We start from the raw sequence: 23,299 nt of genomic DNA on the forward strand, positions 1-23,299 counted from the left end.
CCACAACACTGTCGCTTACTCAATGTTTTTGTTTTTCGCACCATTCTGTGTAAACTCTAGAGACTGTTGTGTGTGAAACTCCCAGGAGATCAGCAGGTTCTGAAATACTCAAAACAGCTCAAAACAACATCGGGCACCAATAACCATGCCACAGTTAAAATGACTGAGATTACATGACCTTTATCTGCATGACTGTATGCATTGTGCTGCTGCCAAATGACTGGCTGAATGGATAACTGCATAAATGAGCAGAGGTGTACAAGTGTTCCTGTTAAAGTGACCAGTGAGTGTGTGTATGTGTGTATATAGATAGATAGTTAAATACGCATATACATACACATATTATTCATATGGGTGCGACTGTGATGATTTATATATATATATATATATATATATATATATATATATATATATATATATATATATATACATAGCTGAAAGGGAAACAGGAGGAGAGAGGCAATGTGGAAGAGGAAGAAGGAGTGAAGAGATAAACACATGTTCCCTGTGTGTGTTCAGGCAGCCAGGTGTTGTTATGGCGACAGCGGAACAAAGAAGCAAAAGGTGGCCCAATGACGGCGAACTGGGATTTTGCCATTGTAGGGGGAAAAAAGGATGGACAGATATAGAAAGACCAGATGTGATTTTAGCCACTGTATTTTCATACTTTTCCAGTTTCATAAGGATGCACACAAGGACACACACGCACACTGTCATGGATATGCCGGAACTGACTAGAGACTATGATTCCCATCAGCCACTCCACCAAGTCACATGTCTGGTTTCATCTGTTTCATGTTTTTGATTAACTAGCACTAGTATACATGCCACGTTTTGCACTGCACTCTTTGTCTTGCGTTTGTCTTTTGTTGCCGCATTATGCTTTCTAGTCTCATGTTTATTGTTTCATGTTTTCACGGGGGCAGTCGTGGCCTAATGGATAGAGAGTCGGACTTGCAACCCGAAGGTGAACCTGAAGATTGTGAGTACGAGTCTCAGGTCTGGCAGGGATTGTAGGTGGGGGGAGTGAATGACCCGTGCTCTCTCCCACCCTCAATACCATGACTGAGGTGAGACCCTTGAGCAAGGCACCGAACCACCAACTGCTCCCCGGGCGCTGCAGCAAAAAAGGCTGCCCACTGCTCCGGGTGTGTGTTCACTACTGTGTGTGTGCACTTGGATGGGTTAAATGCAGAGCACAAATTTCGAGTATGGGTTACCATACTTGGCCACAAGTCACTTCACTTCACTTCACTTTTGTTTCCTAGTCCTTGTATCTTGCCAAGAGTTCTATAAATCCTGTTTTATGTTTTGTTTTTTATTAAACTTTTTTTTATCTTTATTAAACTTTAAACTTGAGTTTGCATTTGCATCCACCTCAACCTGCTTTATGTGACACACACACATACACACACACACACACACATATACAGTCAGGTCCATAAGTATTTGGACAGTGACACAAGTTTCATAACTTTGCCTCTGTACACCACCACAATGGATTTGAAATGAAGCAATCAAGATGTGATTGAAGTGTATACTTTTAGCTTTAATTCAAGGGGGTGAACAAAAATATTGCATTAACAATTTAGGAATTACAGCCATTTTTTACAGAATCCCTCCATTTTCTCAGGCTCAAAAGTAATTGGACAATTGACTGATAAGCAGTTTCATGGCCAGGTGTGGCCTGTTTCTGTTTCATGACAAATTAAGCAGATAAAAGGTCTGGAGATGTTTCCACTTGTTGAATTATCATTTGGTAGCTGTTCATGGGAACTCTTACTATGGGAGTTGATGCAAGTGAAGGAGGGCATCATTAGGCTGAAAAAACAAAACAGACCTATCAGAGAGATAGCAGAAACTTCCAGTGGTCAAATCAACAATTTGGTACATTCTTTAAAAGAAGGAATGCACTGGCGAGCTCAGCAACATCGAAAGGCCTGGAAGACCACAGAAGACAACTAATGTGGATGATCACAGAATTCTTTCCTTGTTGAAGAAAAACCCCTTCACAACATCTAGTCAAGTCAAGAACACTCTGGAGGTAGGGATATCATTCTCAAAGTCTACACTCAAGAGACACCTTCATGAATGTAAATACAGATGGTTAACCTCAACATGCAAACCACTGGTAACACTCAAGAATAGAAAGGCCTCTAAAAAAAAGCCTGACCAGTTCTGATGCAAGATTAACTTGTTGCAGAATGATGGGCAGAGAAGAGTATGGAGAAGGAAAGGAAGGGCTAATATTCCAAAGCATACCACATCATCTGTCAAACATGTGGAGGCATTGTTATGGCACGGGTATGTATGGTTGCCAATGGAACTGGATCACTGGTGTTTATTGATGATGTGACTGCTGATAGAAGTAGCAGGATGAATTCTGACGTGTACAGAGCTATACTTTCTGCTCAGATTCAGTCAAATGCTGCAAAACTTAACAGTACAGATGGATAATGACCCAAAACATACCGCAAAAGCAAAAAAGTATTAAAAAGTATTAAAAATAATCCTTTTATTTGTGATTTTGTTAGTTTGTCCAATTACTTTTGAGCCTGTGAAAATGGAGGGATTATGTAAAAAAATGGCTGTACTTCCTAAACGGTTAATGCATATTTTTGTGGTGTAATAAAATCAAAAGGTGCTTCAACAGAGTATTAGTTTAGGGGTGTTCACACTTATGCAACTAGGTTATTGCAAGTTTTTCATTTTTTCTATTTTTCCCTAAAATATTTCTGATTGTTTTTCATTAAATTTTTATATGTTGTAATTTAACATTGAAAGTGGAAAAAGTTCAGACATGATTTATCTGGGTTTCATTTTTTCTACATCACAAAAATCATTTTAACAGGGGTGTGTAGACATTTTATATGCATTGTACACACATATATATATATATATATATATATATATATATATATATATATATATATATATATACATATGTGTGTGTGTGTGTGTGTGTGTGTGTGTGTGTGTGTGTAGATGTGTTAAACAACTTGGCACCTTTTGTTTGAACCCACCCATTTTTCAAGTGATCAAAAATATTGGAACATGTGACTGACAGGTGTTTGCTGTTGCCCAGGTTAGATTGAATGTTTCAACAATTAATAGTTCTGAATGTCTACTCTTGCTTTGAGCCCTGGCTGTTTCCTGTGAAGACAACATTTGTTTTCAAAAAGGACAAGCCGACATCAAAATCAGAGAGCTGTCTATGGGAGAAAAGCAAGCCATTTTGATGCTGAGAAAAGAAGAAGAATTGTTGATGTAAGGTCTACATTTAATGCAGTTGTAAGGTGCAAAAATGAGCCAGTAAAAAAACTAAAGAGCATTCCTTTATATGGATAGAAAGTAAAGCTCAAGCTCCAAGACACAGACAGTCCTTTCATCACAACCATGTCCTGGAGTACAGTTTAGGGCTGTGACTTGACAGTGGGTGCATTTCATTGTGGAACTACTGTAATGGTAGAAGTGAAATACAAAGCAGCAGGAATTGCGTTCACTTCTGATGCGACGTCACCGTTGTTAATCATTGTTAATAAAGCAATACCTTGCTGATAGTTTTTCACTAAAGAGACCAAGTGACACAGACTACAGTCAGTGATTGTGCTGCTTTTCGGTGAGGGATGTTATCCAAATGTTGCTAATGAAAAGCTATAAATTTTGTGTACAGTATTTCATGCTAGTTCACTGCTGTGGCATGGAATCGCCTCCATAAATCTCAGGTCGTAATAGGCTTCTCACAGAGTGGTAGGACAATGTGTGTTTGTGTGAATGAGAGACCATGTATAATAGAGGAAGATCCCTTTTATCTTCATATTAAGCCTGTTACTAATAAGTATTTTATGTTGCTTTGGAATTCTAACCATTTTGCTTGGATGGGAAAAAATCTGGTTTATTTATAAATAAAATAAAATGTATGTATACAAATAAATGTATGACACATATTGACGTATGGAGAAGATTCCGTGTCAAGATTCCGTGTCAGATTGAAAAGCAAGCACAACCGTACAACAATCTCTCTCTCTCTCTCTCTCTCTCTCTCTCTTTCTGAGTTATTTACTGTTTATAGGGTTATCTGAGGTGTGTGAGAGATGGCGTTTTTCAAAGAGGTTTCGGGTGTATACCTATAGAGGGTGTTATGGTGGAGGATGAACTCCTGAAAGTTGGAGAAAAAGTCAGATTTGAACATATTGCATCTACTTGTAGATTCATTCACAAATATTTCTTTATCATGCAAGTGTCTTCATTCCATCCAGTTAAATAGCAGTTTAAAAAGATAACTAGGTGACGAGGCAGAATACTGATGTTTGTGCCATCCAGTACACCGTAAACCTGTGTCACAAGATGTGCCAAGGAATTACAGTATGCAATTTCACTGGCCTCCACTACATTCGGCAGACTGACATAAAGCCACATTAATTTTTCTTTAATAGCTGTGTACACAGCATATACACATCGATGGGTGGTTGTTTTACTAACTCCGAAAGTTTCCCCCACTACTCTGGACTCAGGTTGCCATCTTGAACAGGGCGATAGCAATCTGCTTTCAGGTCGGAACCGGTGGTCTGTGGCAACCTGAGACCACAACCTCCCAGACCCATGGGCATCATCGCATAAGTGCGGTTATGGAGCAACCGATGTCGTCTTCTGATATTTCGTACAATTGAAAGTAATTTCATTTAAATGTGTCAATGCTCTTTCCATTTTAAAATGATTTGAAGACAAAAGGTACACAATTTGTGCTATACATAAAATTATGTATGGAAACGGCTCAAGGGCCAATTTCTTTTGTGATACACCAAAAGTTACACAACAATTTGTTTTTTTTAAGGATGACATCATCACACACACCATTTTATTGGTAAAAGGCCAATTGGATGGAAACAGGCGGAGACAGCAAATTTTGCAAACTTTTTTTTTTACACACTTTTGCTTTGTCAATAACAGAAAAGCACAAAAAGTGTATGTAAACTTGGCTAATGTTGTAGGATATTTTATGTGATATTAGTGCGCGTCATGGTGCCATCTACAGGCGCAAGCTCTTAAGACCTGGTGGAACAGAAAATTCGAATAAGAAGCCAACTTCACTCGCACTTAGCAAAATTTAGCTGTTTAAACTGCTACGTAACTGGATGGAATGTAACTGGATGGAATGAAGAAACTTATATGATAAGGAAATACGTGTGAATGCTTCTACAAACAATTCAGTAGCTACCCATATCATTTTTGTCAGCTCTTTAAGGCAATTTCAATACAGTTTCCTTTCTGCTGAACATTAGCTTTGGTTCATTCCCCCATGTCAGAGGCAGCTCCACCTTTAATGAGGTGGGCGTGGCTAACTTTCAGACTACCTTCCACTCCAAAATCAGTTGACCAATAGAGTTTTAAGGTGAGCACCTTCTAAGATACACCATCACTTTCCCTAACCTGTAAAAATGTGCCAAAAGTCACAAGCAAAAGAAAGATTGCAGAAGCAGAAGAAAGATTCTAGCTGGACTCTGAATCTGGTGCTGCTCTGGACTCAGAGGAACTCACAATGGCAATCGGCAGCTCTGCTTAGGACATCACCAAGCATTGATGGCCTGCCATCAGACTTCTATAAACATTTCTGAAGTCATGTAGAGAGTAATCTCTATGAAGTCTTTTCTGAAGCATCAGAGATGGCTTTCTACCTGTATCATGTCAACATGCAATGCTGTCTTTACACAGAAAGGGGGATCTCTCATTGTTAAAGAATTGGAGACCAGTCACTCTTTTGACCACTGACTATAAGATCATTTCAAAATGTCTAGCAAGCAGAAAAAAATAAGACCAGACTTACTGTATTACTGAGAGGTCAATAATGGACAATTTTCTTTTTAGTATGTGATGCCCTGGATCTCTGTTATGTGATATGGCTGTAGGTTTGATTTCACTTGACCAGGAGATGGCTTATGATCATATTGATCATAATTATCTTTTTAATGCTATGAAAGCGTTTGGCTTTGGTAATAGCTTTTTAAGTTGAGTGCAGCGGTTGTACAGTTTTTCTACATGCATTATCAAAATTGGGGGAGGCCTGAGCCAGAAGGGCTTTGTCTTTTTTTCTTTCCTTTTTGAAATGGAATTCATTCTCTTTTAATTATTGTTTTTTTTTTCTTTTAGTGGTGTTAGAATCTAAGAATCAATCATTTATCTTTCTCAGTGATATTTGACTGACCCAGTAAAATTCAAATTCTCTCTCTCTCTCTCTCTCTCTCTCACTCACACACACAGATAGAGAGAGTGTACTAGAGCTCTGTGAGAAGCGCATCATGACCTGAGAGGTGGGGATCTTTTGCATAACATAATTATGTAGCTGATGTCAGGCTGACACACTGGGTACATCAGGACCTGAGCAACAGAACAAAGCAAAAAAAAAAATACACTCACAACTCTTATCTAGCCCCTCGTCTTCTGCTCTCTTTCTGACTCTTGTCTCTCAGTGCTGCATTACTTCTATTTCTTTGGTCCTATTTTTTATATAATAACTTTTAATCTGTCAATTTAGGCTCACTAGTGCTATTATGGTTCGTTGTGAACCTTGATGCGGCAAGTGGTGCCCAGCGTGCCTTCACAGAACACATTGCGGGAATTTCCGAATATTACACATACGGTCTCTATAATATCAAAAAGATCAGACTGCATGTACAGTATATGACAAAACTCCTCATCCAGGCACTAGTCATTTCATGGCTTTGCAACTCTCTGCTGCTGGTCTTCAGTTAACCAAAAATGCACACACTGCACCCCCTTTATCTCACTCCACTTCTTCTCTGTAGTTGAACCAATGACTGTATATAGGAATGGACAACATGGTGCCATTTACTCCCATTTTATGGTGAAGAAGACTTTTTTTGGACGAACTGGGAGTCGCCATTTTGTGAAAATTGGAGCCAGAGTCTGCGCAGAAGAGACCTTGGAGCCAGAGCATGGCCAGTAGATATGGCCAGTCAGACAGTGTGTCTACCTCTGACCCACCCTTATTGGTGATGGACATGGTAATTGCTTGTGTGAGGAGCACACATGCTGTGAAATACATGGAGTGCAACTTAAATTGGCACATCAGCTAACGCAAGGTGGTAAGTACAGCATTATAAATGATTATGTAAAATACTAAATTTTAGTAGTATAATATTTGCTGGTGTATTGATTTTACCATTGTCAGGAAAAGATGTCAGAGCTTGAGCCATGACTGACTGATCTACCATTTGCTAGCTAGCTGACATTACCCATCAAGTTAATCAGAGTAATGTACATATAAGTAGCTAATGTAAGTTACCAACTGAAAATATACTGATAAACAGCAGTCAACATTTACACTCAACACAACCTATTTTTTGAGGACATAAATTATTGCTCTCCATGATTTTCATCTAGTGCTGAAACCTGCAGTAACTTACCCATCTGAATGGAGAAGTACACTGGTTTATTCTATTATCACTCTGTCAATGGAGTTCATTTAAAAAGGAGTGACTGACTAACCTTAACAAGCTACTTTGAGTGTTTGTAAAGGTCATACTGTCAATAAATTCTGAAATTTAGCTGGTATTAACTGGTTTATGCCATCATTTCATTCACATTGATTTGCTAGTTATAATATCAGTACAATGAGCTAGCTTAGGCATCAAAATGAGAAACTTACTGGAAAACAGCAAATAACTTCCCATTGAGGGTCTAAAACAGTTTACAGGAGCTTTATGTCGGGGCTGTCATGTCCAAACCTGTCGATCACCTCTTCAATCACGCCCTTTCATTCATTTACATTTATATTTACATTTATGGCATTTGGCAGACACCCTTATCCAGACCGACTTACAGAAGTGCTTTGAAGTCTCTACCAATAAATACATTCTGATACTGGTATGCTAGGTCACACACTAAGAATACCATCAGTCCAAAAACTCTGTTGGGGAGGTAATATAGTAAAAAGCACTCAGACATTACAAAGTGCTAATTTAAGTACTTTAGGAAGAGGTAAGTCTTTAGATGTCGTAGGAAGACTGCCAGTGACTCAGCTGTTCGGAGTGTGGTGCAGTGCGGAATGTGATAATTGATTTGAGGTAAATGGGTGCTGGTCCATTTTTGGCTTTGTAGGCAAGCATCAGTGTTTTAAATCGGATGCAAGCAGCTACAGGAAGCCAGTGGAGGGAGCGTAGTAATGGGGCGGTGTGGGAGAAATTAGGAAGGTTGAAAACCAGTTGTGCAGCTGCATTCTGGGACAGTTGCAAAGGCTGAATGGCTCCAAGAGGCAGACCTGCCGGGAGTGAGTTGCAATAGTTCAGTCTCGAAATGACAAGGGACTGAACAAGCACCTGAGTGGCCTGTGTGGATAGAAATGGATGAATCCTTCTGATGTTATAAAGGAGAAATTGATATGAGTGTGTCAGATTAGGAATGTGAGAGGAAAAAGACAGTTGATTGTCCATGGATACCCCAAGGTTGCATTCAGTAACCGAAGGTGAGATCAGAGAGTTGTCCAGGGAGACTGCAAGATCCTGATATGGGGCTGAATCACCTGGGATGAACAGCAGTTCAGGTTTGCTGGGATTAATTTTCAGCTGATGAGCTGTCATCCATGATGAGATGTCTGCCAGACATGCTGAGATCTGAGCAGAAACATGAGTGTCTGAGGGAGGGAAGGAGAGGACGGGTTTAGTGTCATCCACATAGCAGTGGTATGAAAACCCATGTGAGGACATGACCACACCAAGAGATCGAGTATAGAGTTAGAACATAAGAGGACCAAGTGCTGAGCCTTGTGGGACACCAGTAGAGAGTCTACAGGGAGCAGATGTGGATCCCCTCCATGTCACCTGATATGACCGACCTTCCAGGTAGGAAGCAAACCATTGCCATGCTGCACCACGATTTCCAAGACAGTATTCCCGAAAATAAGTTGTGGAGATGTAACTTAAAATGTAAGTTTTGGTCTTATTCCATTCACTAATATGGGAATGGGTGAGATTAAAAATTGTACTACAGCCAGCCACTAGAGGGCCTCAAAAATATTTTGGAATAACATTGATTATCTTGTTACAGTGGCACCTGTCAAGGGGTGGGATATACAGTATTAGGCAGCATGTGAACAGTCAGTTCTCGAAGTTGATGTGTTAGAAGCAGAAAAAATGGGCGAACCAGACTCATGATGTGGGTGGGGAGCGAAGGCTAGCTTGTCTGGTCCGATTCCACAGAAGAGCTACTGTAGCACAAATTGCTGAAAAAGTTAATGCTGGATATGATAGAAAGGTGTCAGAACACACAGTGCATCACAGCTTGCTGTGTATGGGGCTGTGTAGCCACAGGTCGGTCAGAGTGCTCATGCTGACCCCTGTTCACCGCCGAAAATGCCTACAAAGGGAACATGAGCATCAGAACTGGACCATGGAGCAGTGGAAGAAGTTGGCCTGGTGTGATGATTCACATTTCACATTTTTTTAACTCATGTGGATGGCCGGGTGCATGTGTATCGCTTACGTGGGGAAGAGATGGCACTATGGGAAGAGGGCAAGCTGGCAGAAGCAGTGTGATGCTCTGGGCGACGTTCTGCTGGGAAACCTTGTGTCCTGTCATTCATGTGGATGTTACTTGACATGTATCACCTACCTAAACATTGTTGCAGAAGAAGTTCACCCCTCAAGTTCAAGGTGTTGACTTGGCCTCCAAATTCCAGAGATCTAAATCTGATCAAGCATCTGTGAGATGTGCTGGACAAACAAGTCTGAGGGGGTTTTAATGTTATGGCTGATCAGTGTATATACAGTCATGGAGCTGAACACAATAAGTCCCTTGAAACCTGACTAGTAAGGGAACTTTTCCCTTCTATATTGAGTCACTTGCCAGGGTCTGTGTTTAAACTGTAGTGATTCTACAGTCTGAGGGTGACACTGCCACTGCGTTAGTACTAAGTCCATCACTTGTGGTTCTACTCTGTAGATTCTGTGAAGCCTGAAGGAATGCCTGGTAATGAAGCTCTTCTGATAGCACTTGAATGTAAATGAGTATCTTTAGGCAGTTTGGTTAGGTTGAATACAGTATCTTCCTTCAGACTGAGAGGGCTTTGATGGAGATCAAAGTTTTTGTTGGAGAGCAGTTAACCAATAGTCCCTGTCTTGGAGGAGCTTTAATAGACGCCAGATTAATACACGTTTATTTATACATATTTATAAATAACTCTGCCCATGTCAAATTATCATATGTCAAAATGATTGTTGTATTATTATTATTATTATTATTAGTTGTAACAGTAGTATCAGTAGTATCAGTAGTATTCGGGGGCCAAGAACCGAAGGTGTGTAGGCACCCTATTGTTGTTATTCTACCTTTTCTCATTAGGGTACCAAGCACCGAAGGCATGTAGGCACCCTATTATTAGCCTACCTTTTAGGGGGCCAAGTTTCGAAGGTGCATAGGCACATTTTCCACTTATTCTTATTCTTCTTCTTCTGGCTAGGGTGTCTAAGGCAGCCCATAGCACTGTATGGTAAAAAGTTGTGAAATTTGCCACACTGATTGGGGAGGGTCTAAGGAGCATTCTAATCAAAATTGGGCCAGGTGCTACCAATGCTCTAGCACCACCATCAGATCAAATTTGGACCTAATTTGGAAGTACGTTTATGGTAATATCTTTTGATTCGTGTGTCCAAAATTTAAAAGCCGGGCATCCCTGGATTTCCTGGGTCGAGACAAGTTCAACGAACATTATTTCCTAATTAGATTTTCCGCCATCTGGAATTGTGTCAAAATTTTTTTTTTCACTAATCCTCCTATCAATTTTGTCCAATCGTCACCAAATTTGGCGTACATCATCTTCAGAGTAAGCCTCATAAAACATAGCAACAGAATTTGATACTCCAAACGGTTTGCCTGTAATGGGCCAACGAATTTGACAGTGAGGCTGCCAAACAGGAAGTGAGGCTGTATCTCAGCAAAGACTTCATGCACTGACACAAAACTTGGTAGGCGTCTTCAGGACCATGACCTGAGGCTACGCGACAAATTTTGCGCCAGCACCACCTACTGGTCAAATGTTACAATAACATGCTAAAATGCTTGCGTCTAACTGCCATTTTTACTACTACTCCTCTATATTTTGGGCAGTGCCGCCCTGCTGCATATTTGTTCATCTAGACCTTTCCTCCTACAGTCAGAGAATTCCACCACTGTCCACCACTGTCCGTAACTAAAGTTACGGTTCTGCTTTCCTTTGATTGCTTAGGCAACAATTGTAGCGCGTCTGTGAATGTGCGGCTCACCGAGTCTGGTGTTTGGCCCCTGAAAATGCTGCTTGCAGCTTTAAATATTATTATTATTATTATTATTATTATTATTATTATTATTATTATTTCTGTGATGTACATGCCATAGAACTTGTGCCTAGGGCACTAGAGACATGTGTCTAATAATGCAGTGAGATGCATATTTCGCCAGCCAATATATTACAAACCTGTGTCAAAATGTTACATATAAATTTGCTAATTCTCTGCATCACAATTTGTTCACTTACCAGTAGAGTCATTCTCACATCGCCCCATTTTCTCAAAGAAATTAATGTCCAGATCTTGCCCTGGGTCCTGTTCCAATGTCACATTGAAGCATGTGATTCTTTGCACACACACTGAGACCACTTCATTCATTCATTCATTCATTCATTCATTCATTCATGGGGGGTGGGGGGGGGGGGTCTTTGAAACAATATGTCCTATATATGCCTTAAATCAATAAAATTTACAGTATTTACTCTCACTTTTATCTAAGTATCTTTATAATATGTAATTTATGTCTTTATAATATGTGTGTGCTTCTCGTTCTACTTTTTTTTGTTGTTCACACTTATAAAAATTGTTATTGGATATTTAAAGTCTTCTAGATTTTTAAAGAGGTTCTATGTGGAGTGTTAATTCCATAAAGCACTCTGATGCTGTGAATCCCATCAAGAATTATTCATTTATTGTTATAGATGCAAAGTTGCCAAATCAATAAATGTCCAATGGGAGTATTTTTTGTATATACTTAAACATATAACATAGAACATTTATTCAACCCTTACTTCCCTTTGGTTTGCTATAGCTTTTTAATTATATAATAGTAAAATACTACAGGGCATGCTGTTATAGGAAAATAACCAACAACGTGGTGTTTGACTATTTTCCTATAACAGCACATCCCTGTTTTTAATTATAATTCTATTAAATGGGGCACCAGACCAATGGACAATATAATCTCAGAATGAGATAAAATGTGGTGATGGCTGCATCACCAAGTTACAGTATATTACAATGTAAAATATCAACAAATGTAGTGGATCTATTGGATAACAACTGGATATCTGAATGAAGCTGAATGGCAAATATACAAAGAGAGTGTACTGGATAATATTATGAAAAATGCATCTACATAATGAATGAATTAAAGCTACCCTACTATGCCAATATGGAAGTAGTAGGTTGCACAGTGTTGCACAGTTCAGCAGGGATCTTGCTGAACATCTAGCCATGGAATGAAGTCTGCCTCTCTTGAGATTGTGTATGAAGTCCTCTCAATCTATGTGGACAGATTTGAATGGGAATCACACGGTCCAGCCATAGCCTTAGTTGAGTCAACTTGTCCAGGGATCATGAACAAGGCCTTATGTCTCATTATGCACAATTCATTGCACTGAAGGTCCAAGGTTTCCTTGAGAGACAGTCTTATCATCTATGACTTTGCACCCCCATGGAACACAGTGGCCTGGAGTCTTGTGTGTTGTAGAATGATGGCCATTGCTCTTGTTGGGCATCTTCCAGATAATCTCAAGTGAGCTATAAAGGGCAGTTTATGATTGCATATCTTAGGCAGGCAGAGTTTATATAAACAAGTAGTGTCTTTTAGTACTCTAATACCTGGGTCCTGCTGATCCTGTGTCAAGATTTACAATATTTACAATATGATATACCATTTTCTGAAGTTTGCTTTCATATTTCTTGAAAATGACAAAGTGGACTGACTTCATTATCCAATCAGCCAATGATGTGGCAGCAGCACAATGCATAACAGCAGCACAGGTCAGGAGCATCAGTTAATATTCACATTGAACATCAGAAAGGAGAAAAATGTGATCTCAGAGACTTTGACCTTGGCATGGTTGTTGTCTATGATAACTCTAATAAGCACTCTTTACAAACGTGGTGAGCAGAAAAGCATCTCAAAAAGCAAATACAACAAACTGTGAGGTGGTGAGCTATAGCAGCAGAAGACCACATCAGGTTAAATTCATGTCAGCAAAGATGAGGAATCTCAGGCTACAGTGGGCACTGGCTAACAGAAACTGGACAGTTGAAGACTAGACAAAGATTGGAAAACCATCATCTGGTGTATATTGTTATTAGGGGGCTTCTTCTTCTTCTTTGCTAAAATTGATCTAATGGTAGCATTATACCAAAGCATTATATTTTTTGGCTCATATCTTGAATACCAGGTCAACAGTGAACATTCTTTTTGTTACTTATTCCTTGGGTTCTCACAAACAAGAAAAGGCCTCAAGAACCATTTAATGCCACCCACTTTGATTTTTAGCTAATTTGCATCATATGCAAAACATACTTTTGAGAACTTGTCCTAGGACTTTGTCTTCTTAATTTTACTACTTAAACTACTCAGCAGACTGTCACACTCAATAATTATCAAAAAAATGTTGACATTTGTAAACAATATGGCCACCAGATGTCAATCAATTCTAATGAGGTAGAGCCTAATTTATTCAAACAGGGTAAACATTGAGTTATTGTCATGAAACTTGAAAGTATGGTCCCTCTAAGCACCCCCTAATAATTTATACAGTCTCACTTAACTTGGCCTCTGGAGGGCACTATTCATGTATTTGCACTTAAAAACAAGCATATCTTTCATGAAATAAGGGGTACAGTGAAACTTCTTTTTTCCCATTCTTTGTCTCCTTACCACAGAAAATCAGTCTTTTTGATCATTTGCCCACTCAAATTTTTTTGATATTTGCTTAATATGCAAAACCACATGTAAATCAATTCTAAAGAGGTGGAGCCTAAGTTACTTGTATAAGTTACAGGTATAAGACGGGGTTATCACTGACATATTGCCACCAGATTTGGTAGTTAGGTCCCATATCCAATTCCTTCTCAGGCACATGAAATGACCCATACCCACCAGAAGGGGGGGCACTATAATAAATGAATTTACCTTTTGGTTGTAATCTTCACAACTTTGAGGAATAATACTTATTATATAAGCAGAATTCATAAGTCCTTCATGTTTTTGTCATATGGTTTAATTACCTTCGGTTGACATCCTTTCTGCTATTTTTAATTTACTGAAAAACTTTCTTTTTCAAACTAGTCCTAGGCTGGTCATCGGATCAGCATTAAATATGATTAAATATGACATGTAGCAAGTAGAGAGTTGGTGACAAAAGCATACTAAAACAATTTGGATTGACCAAACCCTTTGGCCACCGTAAGTATAAGCAGTTGCATGTATGTACTAAAAGAGCTGTATCTTCTGAATGCAAAGCCATTTCATACATATATATATATAGTATGACACTGAAATCACTTGTCCGTACATAATACAGTCCTGAGAGCTGGCTGTGCAGGTGGTCAGTAAGAATGACAGAGCAAAGCACAGGTACGTTGTCATCAAAGGATAATGAATTTGGATTGGAAAATGGTCAGTTTAGTTCTAAGAAGCCAACTTCAGGCAAGTCAGATGTATGGGTATCATTTTCACACATCATAGACGCAGGTGGAAATAAACTACCCTTTGTGTGATGTGATAAAAGTTGTAAAAGTTGTCCCGTTTATCAGCCAAGAGACTGGAACCTCTGGTTTAAGGCAAGAGTAAACGTGTTCAAATAATACTGTATGTTGATAAGACAAATAAAAACAACAAAAATCGTGTATACACTTGTATATTTGTTCCCCCCATCTCTCAGTCCATGGACATGTTTGTTCTTAGCAGGACAGAATTTGTGTTTTACACCCTGGTTTACAGTATATCCCAGTGAGCAAAGGTATGTCTTTTGAACATCTTTGTTGCATGTTGAACAGACGTCCCCTGAGGAGCCAGAATGAAAGTTTTTATCACGTCTTTTTATGACGTCTTCAGAAGGTCCATTGTTGACGTCCACAGGACCTATGTACAAGGTTAAAAATTAGTTCAAATGTGGTCATTGTGGACGTCTTTTCAACTTCTTATAAAGTCAACTGCAGACTCATTTTAAACATCATTTGTACTGTTTTCGGATCAAATAAACAGTCTCACACTGCATTCAATTAAAACTCACTTTCATTTCAATGTAATTTTCATTTGTAGTGGGTATTTGAAATGCCCGGCTGACCGTCACTGTCTGAATCTTGCAGAAGATGATCCAGTCCTCCTTTTCGCCATATTTTCAAGTAAGCCATCTGTAAAACACAGACATCTACATAGATTTGTGAATATTTTCTTATGCTATGGCAGATTTCAAAAGTAATGGTTATCTCCTAAGGCTAACTAAGACTGAAACCAACATTCAGCTAACGTTAGCTAGTTACCACGAGGGGGCAATTAAGCTAGCATAGATGGTAACGCTAACTACAGGTTGAAGTTGGTTTGCAAAAACAGACAAAAAAGTTAACGCTAAGCAAATTCATGAACATAACATTAACTTAGCTAATCTTACCTTAGGTGTGTTCAACTAGCTCGATGAGTTCACACTTTTGCCTTGTTGCAACACGGTCCTTGTAAGAGCAGTACATCACATGTATTGCAAGCAGCGAGGCTCATGGATGTAGCAGATCTGGGTAGCAGATCCGGGCAACACCACTTGGAAAAAAGCAGAACTGCAGTAAAAGTTCGTTATAGTTATGATTATGATTACATTTGCTAATGATTATTTCGGACGGTGTTGCGATAGCATTTTGTTTTCAATTCAATTCAAAGAGGATTTATTGTCGTGAAGGTTTCAGGAACAACTGCCAAAGCATCAAACAATTTGTCTAAATATTGGGACAGTACACAATAACAGCAACATGAACATTATGCTATGACAGGCAACCACGCACTGCAACCGACAGTGACAACTTTTGAATTGAACTGACAATTCATGTAACGTTTCTGCTATCCCTCTGATAGATCATTTGTTTTTTCAGCCTAATGATGGCCTCTTATACTTGCATCAGCACTTCTTTGGACCATATATTGAGAGTTCCCATGAACAGCTACCAAATGCAAATTCAACACTTGGAATGAACCCCAGACCTATTATCTCATTGATTTGTCATGAAATAATGAAGAAACAGGCCAGACCTGGCCATGAAACTGCTTATCAGTCAATTGTCCAATTACTTCTGAGGCTGTGAAAATGGAGTGACTCTGTAAAAAATGGCTGTAATTCCTAAATGGTTAATGCAATATTTTTGTTCAATCCCTTGAATTAAAGCTGAATTACATCTTGATTGCTTCATTTCAAATCCATTGTGGTGGTGTACAGGGGCAAAATTATGAAAACTGTGTCACTGTCCAAATACTTATTGACCCGACTGTATGTAGTTAATAATTTGACACAGTATGTGTAATGCAGCTTGCATATCAATTTTGGTCTTGAGACACAGTATCCTTTGATAAACACAAATAAAATATTACAGTTGCTGGTTTATATGGCACACCCCTCTTGTAACAAAACTCACTGGCACTCACCTTTCATCAGGTCCACCTAGCATATAAGCCATATAAATATTCACTAGCTATTTACTGAATATTTACTAGATTATTGAGTAATATTTACTAAATTATTGTCCAATTTGTTGCACTGCACTGTTTATCTGCCAGCCCTGCCTAACCTATCCATCAATGGAAAGAATTTGAGCAGATATTATTTAGGTGGTGGTTCCTTCTCAGCACAGTGGTACTGCCATCTAGTGGATTTTATATTTACTACATAGTAATGTGACAATTAATTAATATGGCATTTTCAGTGTTAAAATTACAAACTCTCTTGCAACTTTAAAGCAAGAAAGTTTGATTGGACTTTAAACTGCATTATTAAATAGTCATAGCATCAATACCACTGAATAATAATAATAATAATAATAATAATAATAATAATAATAATAGTTTGATATTATTTGCAAATTTCCATTAAGAACTTAACTCACTCTAACTCATGTAACCTGGTCAGGGTCATAGTGGGGGAACCCAGTCCATCACAGGGCACCACTCAAATACTTTCACACACACTCATTCACATCTAGGGGCAACTTATCATAGCCAGTCCACCGACCAGCATGTTTTTGGGAGGTGGGAGGAAAGCAGAGCACCCGGAGGAAACCCACATGGACACAGGGAGGACATGTGAAACTCCACACAGGCAGCCACTCTGCTGCCATTAGTATCTTAAACAATTTATTAAATTCAATTAACTGTCTTATAACACAAAGGAAGAAAAAGGCCAACAGGAAGATTTGAATGTCTAACCACAGAGACAAATACCACTACCATTGCACCATTGTCAATTATTACCCTTCTCATTGTGAACTACGCTTCTCAGTACGCGTTGCAGCTCTCAGCGCATATTGCAGCTGTCAGTGCTATGGTGCTACTTCTGGGTTTTCTGCATGTTTCTATGGCCATGTGTGTTTTGGTTTGGTTCATGTCTTGTGTGTCAGGATTGCTCTCACCTGTTTTCAGTTCTTCCCTTGATTGGTCTGTGTATTTAATCCCTTTTTTCTTTGCTCTGGTGCGAAGTCTTGTCAAGTGTATTGTGCATTTCTGAGGCTTGTTTCTCATTCTCTAGTTCTTGTTCATAGTTTTCTGATCAGTGCTTGTGTATCTGGTTTATGATTATGGATTTTCCTTGGATGATGATGCCTGCCGGTATTTTGACCCCTGATATGAACTTTGACAATGATTCCTGGTTTGCCCTAATTAATAAAGAGCACGCTGAGTTTAAGTGATTGCGCCCTACATCTTCATCTCATCACATTTTACAGAAGAATTCGCTTATGAACCCAGTCCGGCCGAACATAGCCAAAGCTAGTCCAGCCAAACATGAGCTGCTGCATGGAAGGGAAGGCTGGAGATGAAGTAGAAATGAAGGCTCCTGCCAGGCTCAAGCCAGAGGCCGACGGTGTGGCCTCGCCAGCCAAACTCACACCAGGGGCCGACGGGACAGCCTCCCATGCCACGCTCAAGCGTATTTCAGTCCAAGGATGGTGTCTTTTTGACCACCAGTTTTAGTCCATTAATTTCACTTTAGTTATTTTCAAAGTGAATACTGTTGCTAAAATACACTAAAATACACTGCTCAAAAAATTTAAAGGAACACTTTTTAATCAGAGTATAGCATCAAGTCAATTAAACTCCTGGGATATTGATCTGGTCAGTTAAGTAGCAGAGGCGGTTGTTAATCAGTTTCAGCTGCTTTGGTGTTAATGAAATTAACAACAGGTGCACTAGATGGCCAACAATGAGACGGCCCCCAAAACAGGAATGCATTTGGCTAGGGTCAGTGTCACTACTGGTATCATGAGGCGATAATTGGACCCTACAGTGGTTGCACAGGCAGTCCAACTCCTCCAGGATGGCACATCAATACGTGCCATTGCCAGAGGGTTTGCTGTGTCTCCCAGCACAGTCTCAAGAGCATGGAGGAGATTCCAGGAGACAGGCAGTTACTCTAGGAGAGCTGGACAGGGCCGTAGAAGGTCCTTAACCCATCAGCAGGACCGGTATCTGCTCCTTTGTGCAAGGAGGAACAGGATGAGTACTGCCAGAGCCCTACAAAATGACCTCCAGCAGGCCACTGGTGTGAATGTCTCTGACCAAACAATCAGAAACAGACTTCATGAGGGTGGCCTGAGGGCCCGACATCCTCTAGTGGGCCCTGTGCTCACTGCCCGGCACCGTGGAGCTCGATTGGCATTTGCCGTTGAACACCAGAATTGGCAGGTCTGCCACTGGCACCCTGTGCTTTTCACAGATGAGAGCAGGTTCACCCTGAGCACATGTGACAGACGTGAAAGGGTCTGGAGAAGCCGTGGAGAATGTTATGCTGCCTGTAACATTGTTCAGCATGACCGGTTTGGTGGTGGGTCAGTGATGGTCTGGGGAGGCATATCCATGGAGGGACACACAGACCTCTACAGGCTAGACAATGGCACCTTGGACCCATTGTCAGACCCTACGCTGGTGCAGTGGGTCCTGGGTTCCTCCTGGTGCACAACAATGCCCAGCCTCATGTGGCGAGAGTATGCAGGCAGTTCCTGGAGGATGAAGGAATTGATACCATTGAACGGCCCCCACACTCGCCTGACCTAAATCCAATAGAACACCTCTTGGACATTATGTTTTGGTCCATCCAATGCCGCCAGGTTGCCCCTCAGACTGTCCAGGTGCTCAATGATGCCCTAGTCCAGATCTGGGAGGAAATACCCCAAAACACCATCTGTCGTCTCAGTAGGAGCATGCCCCGACGTTGTCAGGCATGCATACAAGCACGTGGGGGCTATACAAACTACTGAGTACCATTTTGAGTTGCTGCAATGAAATTTCAGCAAAATGGACTAGCCTGCTGCATCATTTTTTCACTTTGATTTCTGGGGCAAAAAGACCAGGTGACTTTTTTTTTTAATCTTAAACTGTCCAATTTGAATGAGCCTGTGCCCATTATGGCCTCAGATACTTGTGCTTGGCTGACAGGATTGGACCATAATGTGGTCTTCTGCTGTTGTAGCCCATCCACCTTTAGGTTTGATGTTTTGTGCATGCTGAGATGCTTTTCTTATCACCACAGATGGAAAGAGTGATTATTTGAATTGCTAAATCCTTCCTGGCAGCTTGAAGCATTCTGGCCATTTTCCTCTGACCTCTCTTATCATCAAGGTGTTTCTGTTATTTTTTCTCTTATTTTTTCACAATCTTAGCATAGTTTTCATAGTCTGTGCATGTTAATTCTGTTCCAAGATTGTGAGAAAGTTAGCTTGTTCACTGAAACTTTCAATTAATAAATCTCTAATAGACTTTAACTTCCGTGTCCTCTTCAGAAACACCACTATATCATCCCCATACAGAAGAGAAATGAGGTGGAATGCCTTAATGACTATCGCCGGGTTGTACTGAAGTACTTCGAAAGGCAGGCACTTGGGCAAATTGAAAGCATCATCCCAGATACAACTCACCTTCTCCAGTTTGCATACAGCTTCAATGGGTCTACTGAAAATGCTACATCCCTCAATCTTCACAACACTTCATAACATAAAGGAATTTATGATCAAACTAAAAATTTCATCTGAAACAGCCATGAAGATAACATTCCACTAAATCTACCACCTAGGAAGAAAAACAAAAGCACAATGAATACCCACAACTGACCATTGCAGAAGTAGAATATTATAAACACAAGGAAATTATAACAAGCTAAGAGATGAAAATGAATGAGTTCAACATTAATGATCATTTTCCATGGAAAATACTGAACGCAAGGGAAAAAACTGCTTACCATCAGAAAAAAAAGTGATAAACAAAGGAAAGAGAGCATTTATATCTGTATATAAACTGCTTACTGATGAACAGATAGACTGGGTTAAAAATGTGACCCCTTGATTATATTAGAATAACTCTACATGTGTCCCACTGCCTCTCTATTAGACCTGAAGAACCCAGATTCAGAATATATCAGCATCTTCCTCAGCAATGTCAATATACCAAAATTAACTAAGGAACAAGCCACAAAAGCATTAGTGACGTTGCCCACTCATATTGGTTGATAAGGCTTGTTGCAGACAGCATTCCAATTCATTCCAAAGGTGTTCAGTGGGGTTGAGGTGAGTGATCTGTGCATTTCACAGCAATGTCAACACCAAACATTAGCTCCAGTGAAGGGAAATCTTGATGCTACAACATGCAAAGACATTCTAGACAATTATTTGCTTCCAATTTTGTGTCAACAATTTGAAGAAGACTCATACAGGCGTGATGGTCAGGTATCAACATACTGTTGGCCATATAGTGTATTGCACACACTATGCCTTACTACCATGAAAACTAATTAATATGATGTTGAATTTGGGCATCATACAAACATTTTAGTATTTATACAGTATTCCCTGGGACAAAGTGAGACAGAGTTATTACTAGGTTTGTGCAATATCTATTTTTGCCAGATTGCGATTTTTTTATTTTAAAATATTATATGAAACGATTTAATTGTCCAGAACTGTTAGCCTAAAAAAAGACAGGAAAATGAGCATTTCCACCATCTCAGCTTTAAAGAGAGGAGGAAAGTTGTCAAGAAACAGTCATGAACAACAAACAAATATGATAAGGCAGTGACAGTGTGCACAGAAGAGTGTTGACACTGCTGAGACATGCTCAGAACCATAAGACACCACTATGAGCCAAAGCAAATAGCTAAAATACCTGGTGCTAGACTATTGCTCAAAGAGCTAGGCTAAGGTATTTATCATGACTGGGGCTTATGTACATCCTGCTGGTACATGTCATAGCACTGGCCTTTTGTACACACAATTCTTCTGCTGCATGATGGACAGAAGTTATCTGAACATATACACTATATTACCAAAAGTATTCGGTCACCCATCCAAATGATCAGAATCAGGTGTCCTAATCACTTGGCCTGGCCACAGGTGTATAAAATCAAGCACTTAGGCATGCAGACTGTTTTTATAAACATTTGTGAAAGAATGGGCCGCTCTCAGGAGCTCAGTGAATTCCAGCGTGGAACTGTCATAGGATGCCACCTGTGCAACAAATCAGTCGTGAAATTTCCTCGCTCCTAAATATTCCACAGTCAACTGTCAGCTTTATCATAACAAAATGGAAGAGTTTGGGAACAACAGCAACTCAGCCATGAAGTGGTAGGCCACGTAAACTGACGGAGAGGGGTCAGCAGATGCTGAAGCGCATAGTGCAAAGAGGTCGTCGACTTTCTTCACAGTCAATTGCTACAGAGCTCCAAACTTCATGTGACCTTCAGATTAGCCCAAGTACAGTACACAGAGAGCTTCATGGAATGGGTTTCCATGGCCGAGCAGCTGCATCCAAGCCACACATCACCAAGTGCAATGCAAAGCGTCGGATGCAGTGGTGTAAAGCACTCCGCCACTGGACTCTAGAGCAGTGGAGACGCGTTCTCTGGAGTCATGAATCACGCTTTTCCATCTGCCAATCTGATGGACGAGTCTGGGTTTGGAGGTTGCCAGGAGAACGGTACATTTCGGACTGCATTGTGCCGAGTGTGAAATTTGGTGGAGGAGGAATTATGGTGTGGGGTTGTTTTTCAGGAGTTGGGCTTGGCCCCTTAGTTCCAGTGAAAGGAACATTGAATGCTTCAGGATACCAAAACATTTTGGACAATTCCATGCTCCCAACCTTGTGGGAACAGTTTGGAGCGTGCCCCTTCCTCTTCCAACATGACTGTGCACCAGTGCACAAAGCAAGGTCCATAAAGACATGGATGACAGAGTCTGGTGTGGATGAACTTGACTGGCCTGCACAGAGTCCTGACCTGAACCCGATAGAACACCTTTGGGATGAATTAGAGCGGAGACTGAGAGCCAGGCCTTCTCGACCAACATCAGTGTGTGACCTCACCAATGCGCTTTTGGAAGAATGGTCAAAAATTCCTATAAACACACTCCTCAACCTTGTGGACAGCCTTCCCAGAAGAGTTGAAGCTGTAATAGCTGCAAAAGGTGAACCGACATCATATTGAACCCTATGGGTTAGGAATGGGATGGCACTTAAGTTCATATGTGAGTCAAGGCAGGTGACCGAATACTTTTGGTAATATAGTGTACTTCTGGTTTATAAGCCCTGTTCAACATCTGATCCAAAGGTATCAGCAGTGGCACATCACAGCACGGCAACGTTTTCAAAGTTCATATCATGCAGGGCAGGAGTGAAAGAAGTTATTTTGTGCCTAACAGATATTATTTATCCTGGATGGGGATATTGCAGCAAGAACATTGGGGACATGGCATGAACGGGGATTGAACCCGTGATCTCCGGTTTACGAGACCGACGCCTTTCCACTTGGCCATCATGCCTGCATGGAAGTTTGCTGGGTGACATAAAAAGTTAACAGCAAGATGTCATTTATTGCCCTATGGGGAAAATGAGAACATCAGAGCATGAATGCAGGGTGACCCCTTGAAATTTGGTTTCCAAGACTGACTCCTTCACACTTGGCCGTCGTGCCTGAGCAGGGGTCCTTTGCAGACAAAATTCTTCGGCTGCATGATGGGATGCACATTGGAACACTGCATTT

General features: G+C 40.3%; 1 non-coding gene across 1 annotated transcript; it reads right to left on the reverse strand.

Annotated features, from left to right (window-relative positions):
* Positions 1–23,006: 23,006 nt before the first annotated feature.
* On the reverse strand, positions 23,007–23,078 carry trnat-cgu (transfer RNA threonine (anticodon CGU)). Its single transcript has one exon. It is a non-coding gene; the product is annotated as a tRNA-Thr (tRNA).
* Between the last annotated feature and the right edge of the window lie 221 nt (positions 23,079–23,299).

Source organism: Pangasianodon hypophthalmus, chromosome 8 (assembly GCF_027358585.1).
Source record: "Pangasianodon hypophthalmus isolate fPanHyp1 chromosome 8, fPanHyp1.pri, whole genome shotgun sequence".
Lineage (NCBI taxonomy): Eukaryota > Metazoa > Chordata > Actinopteri > Siluriformes > Pangasiidae > Pangasianodon > Pangasianodon hypophthalmus.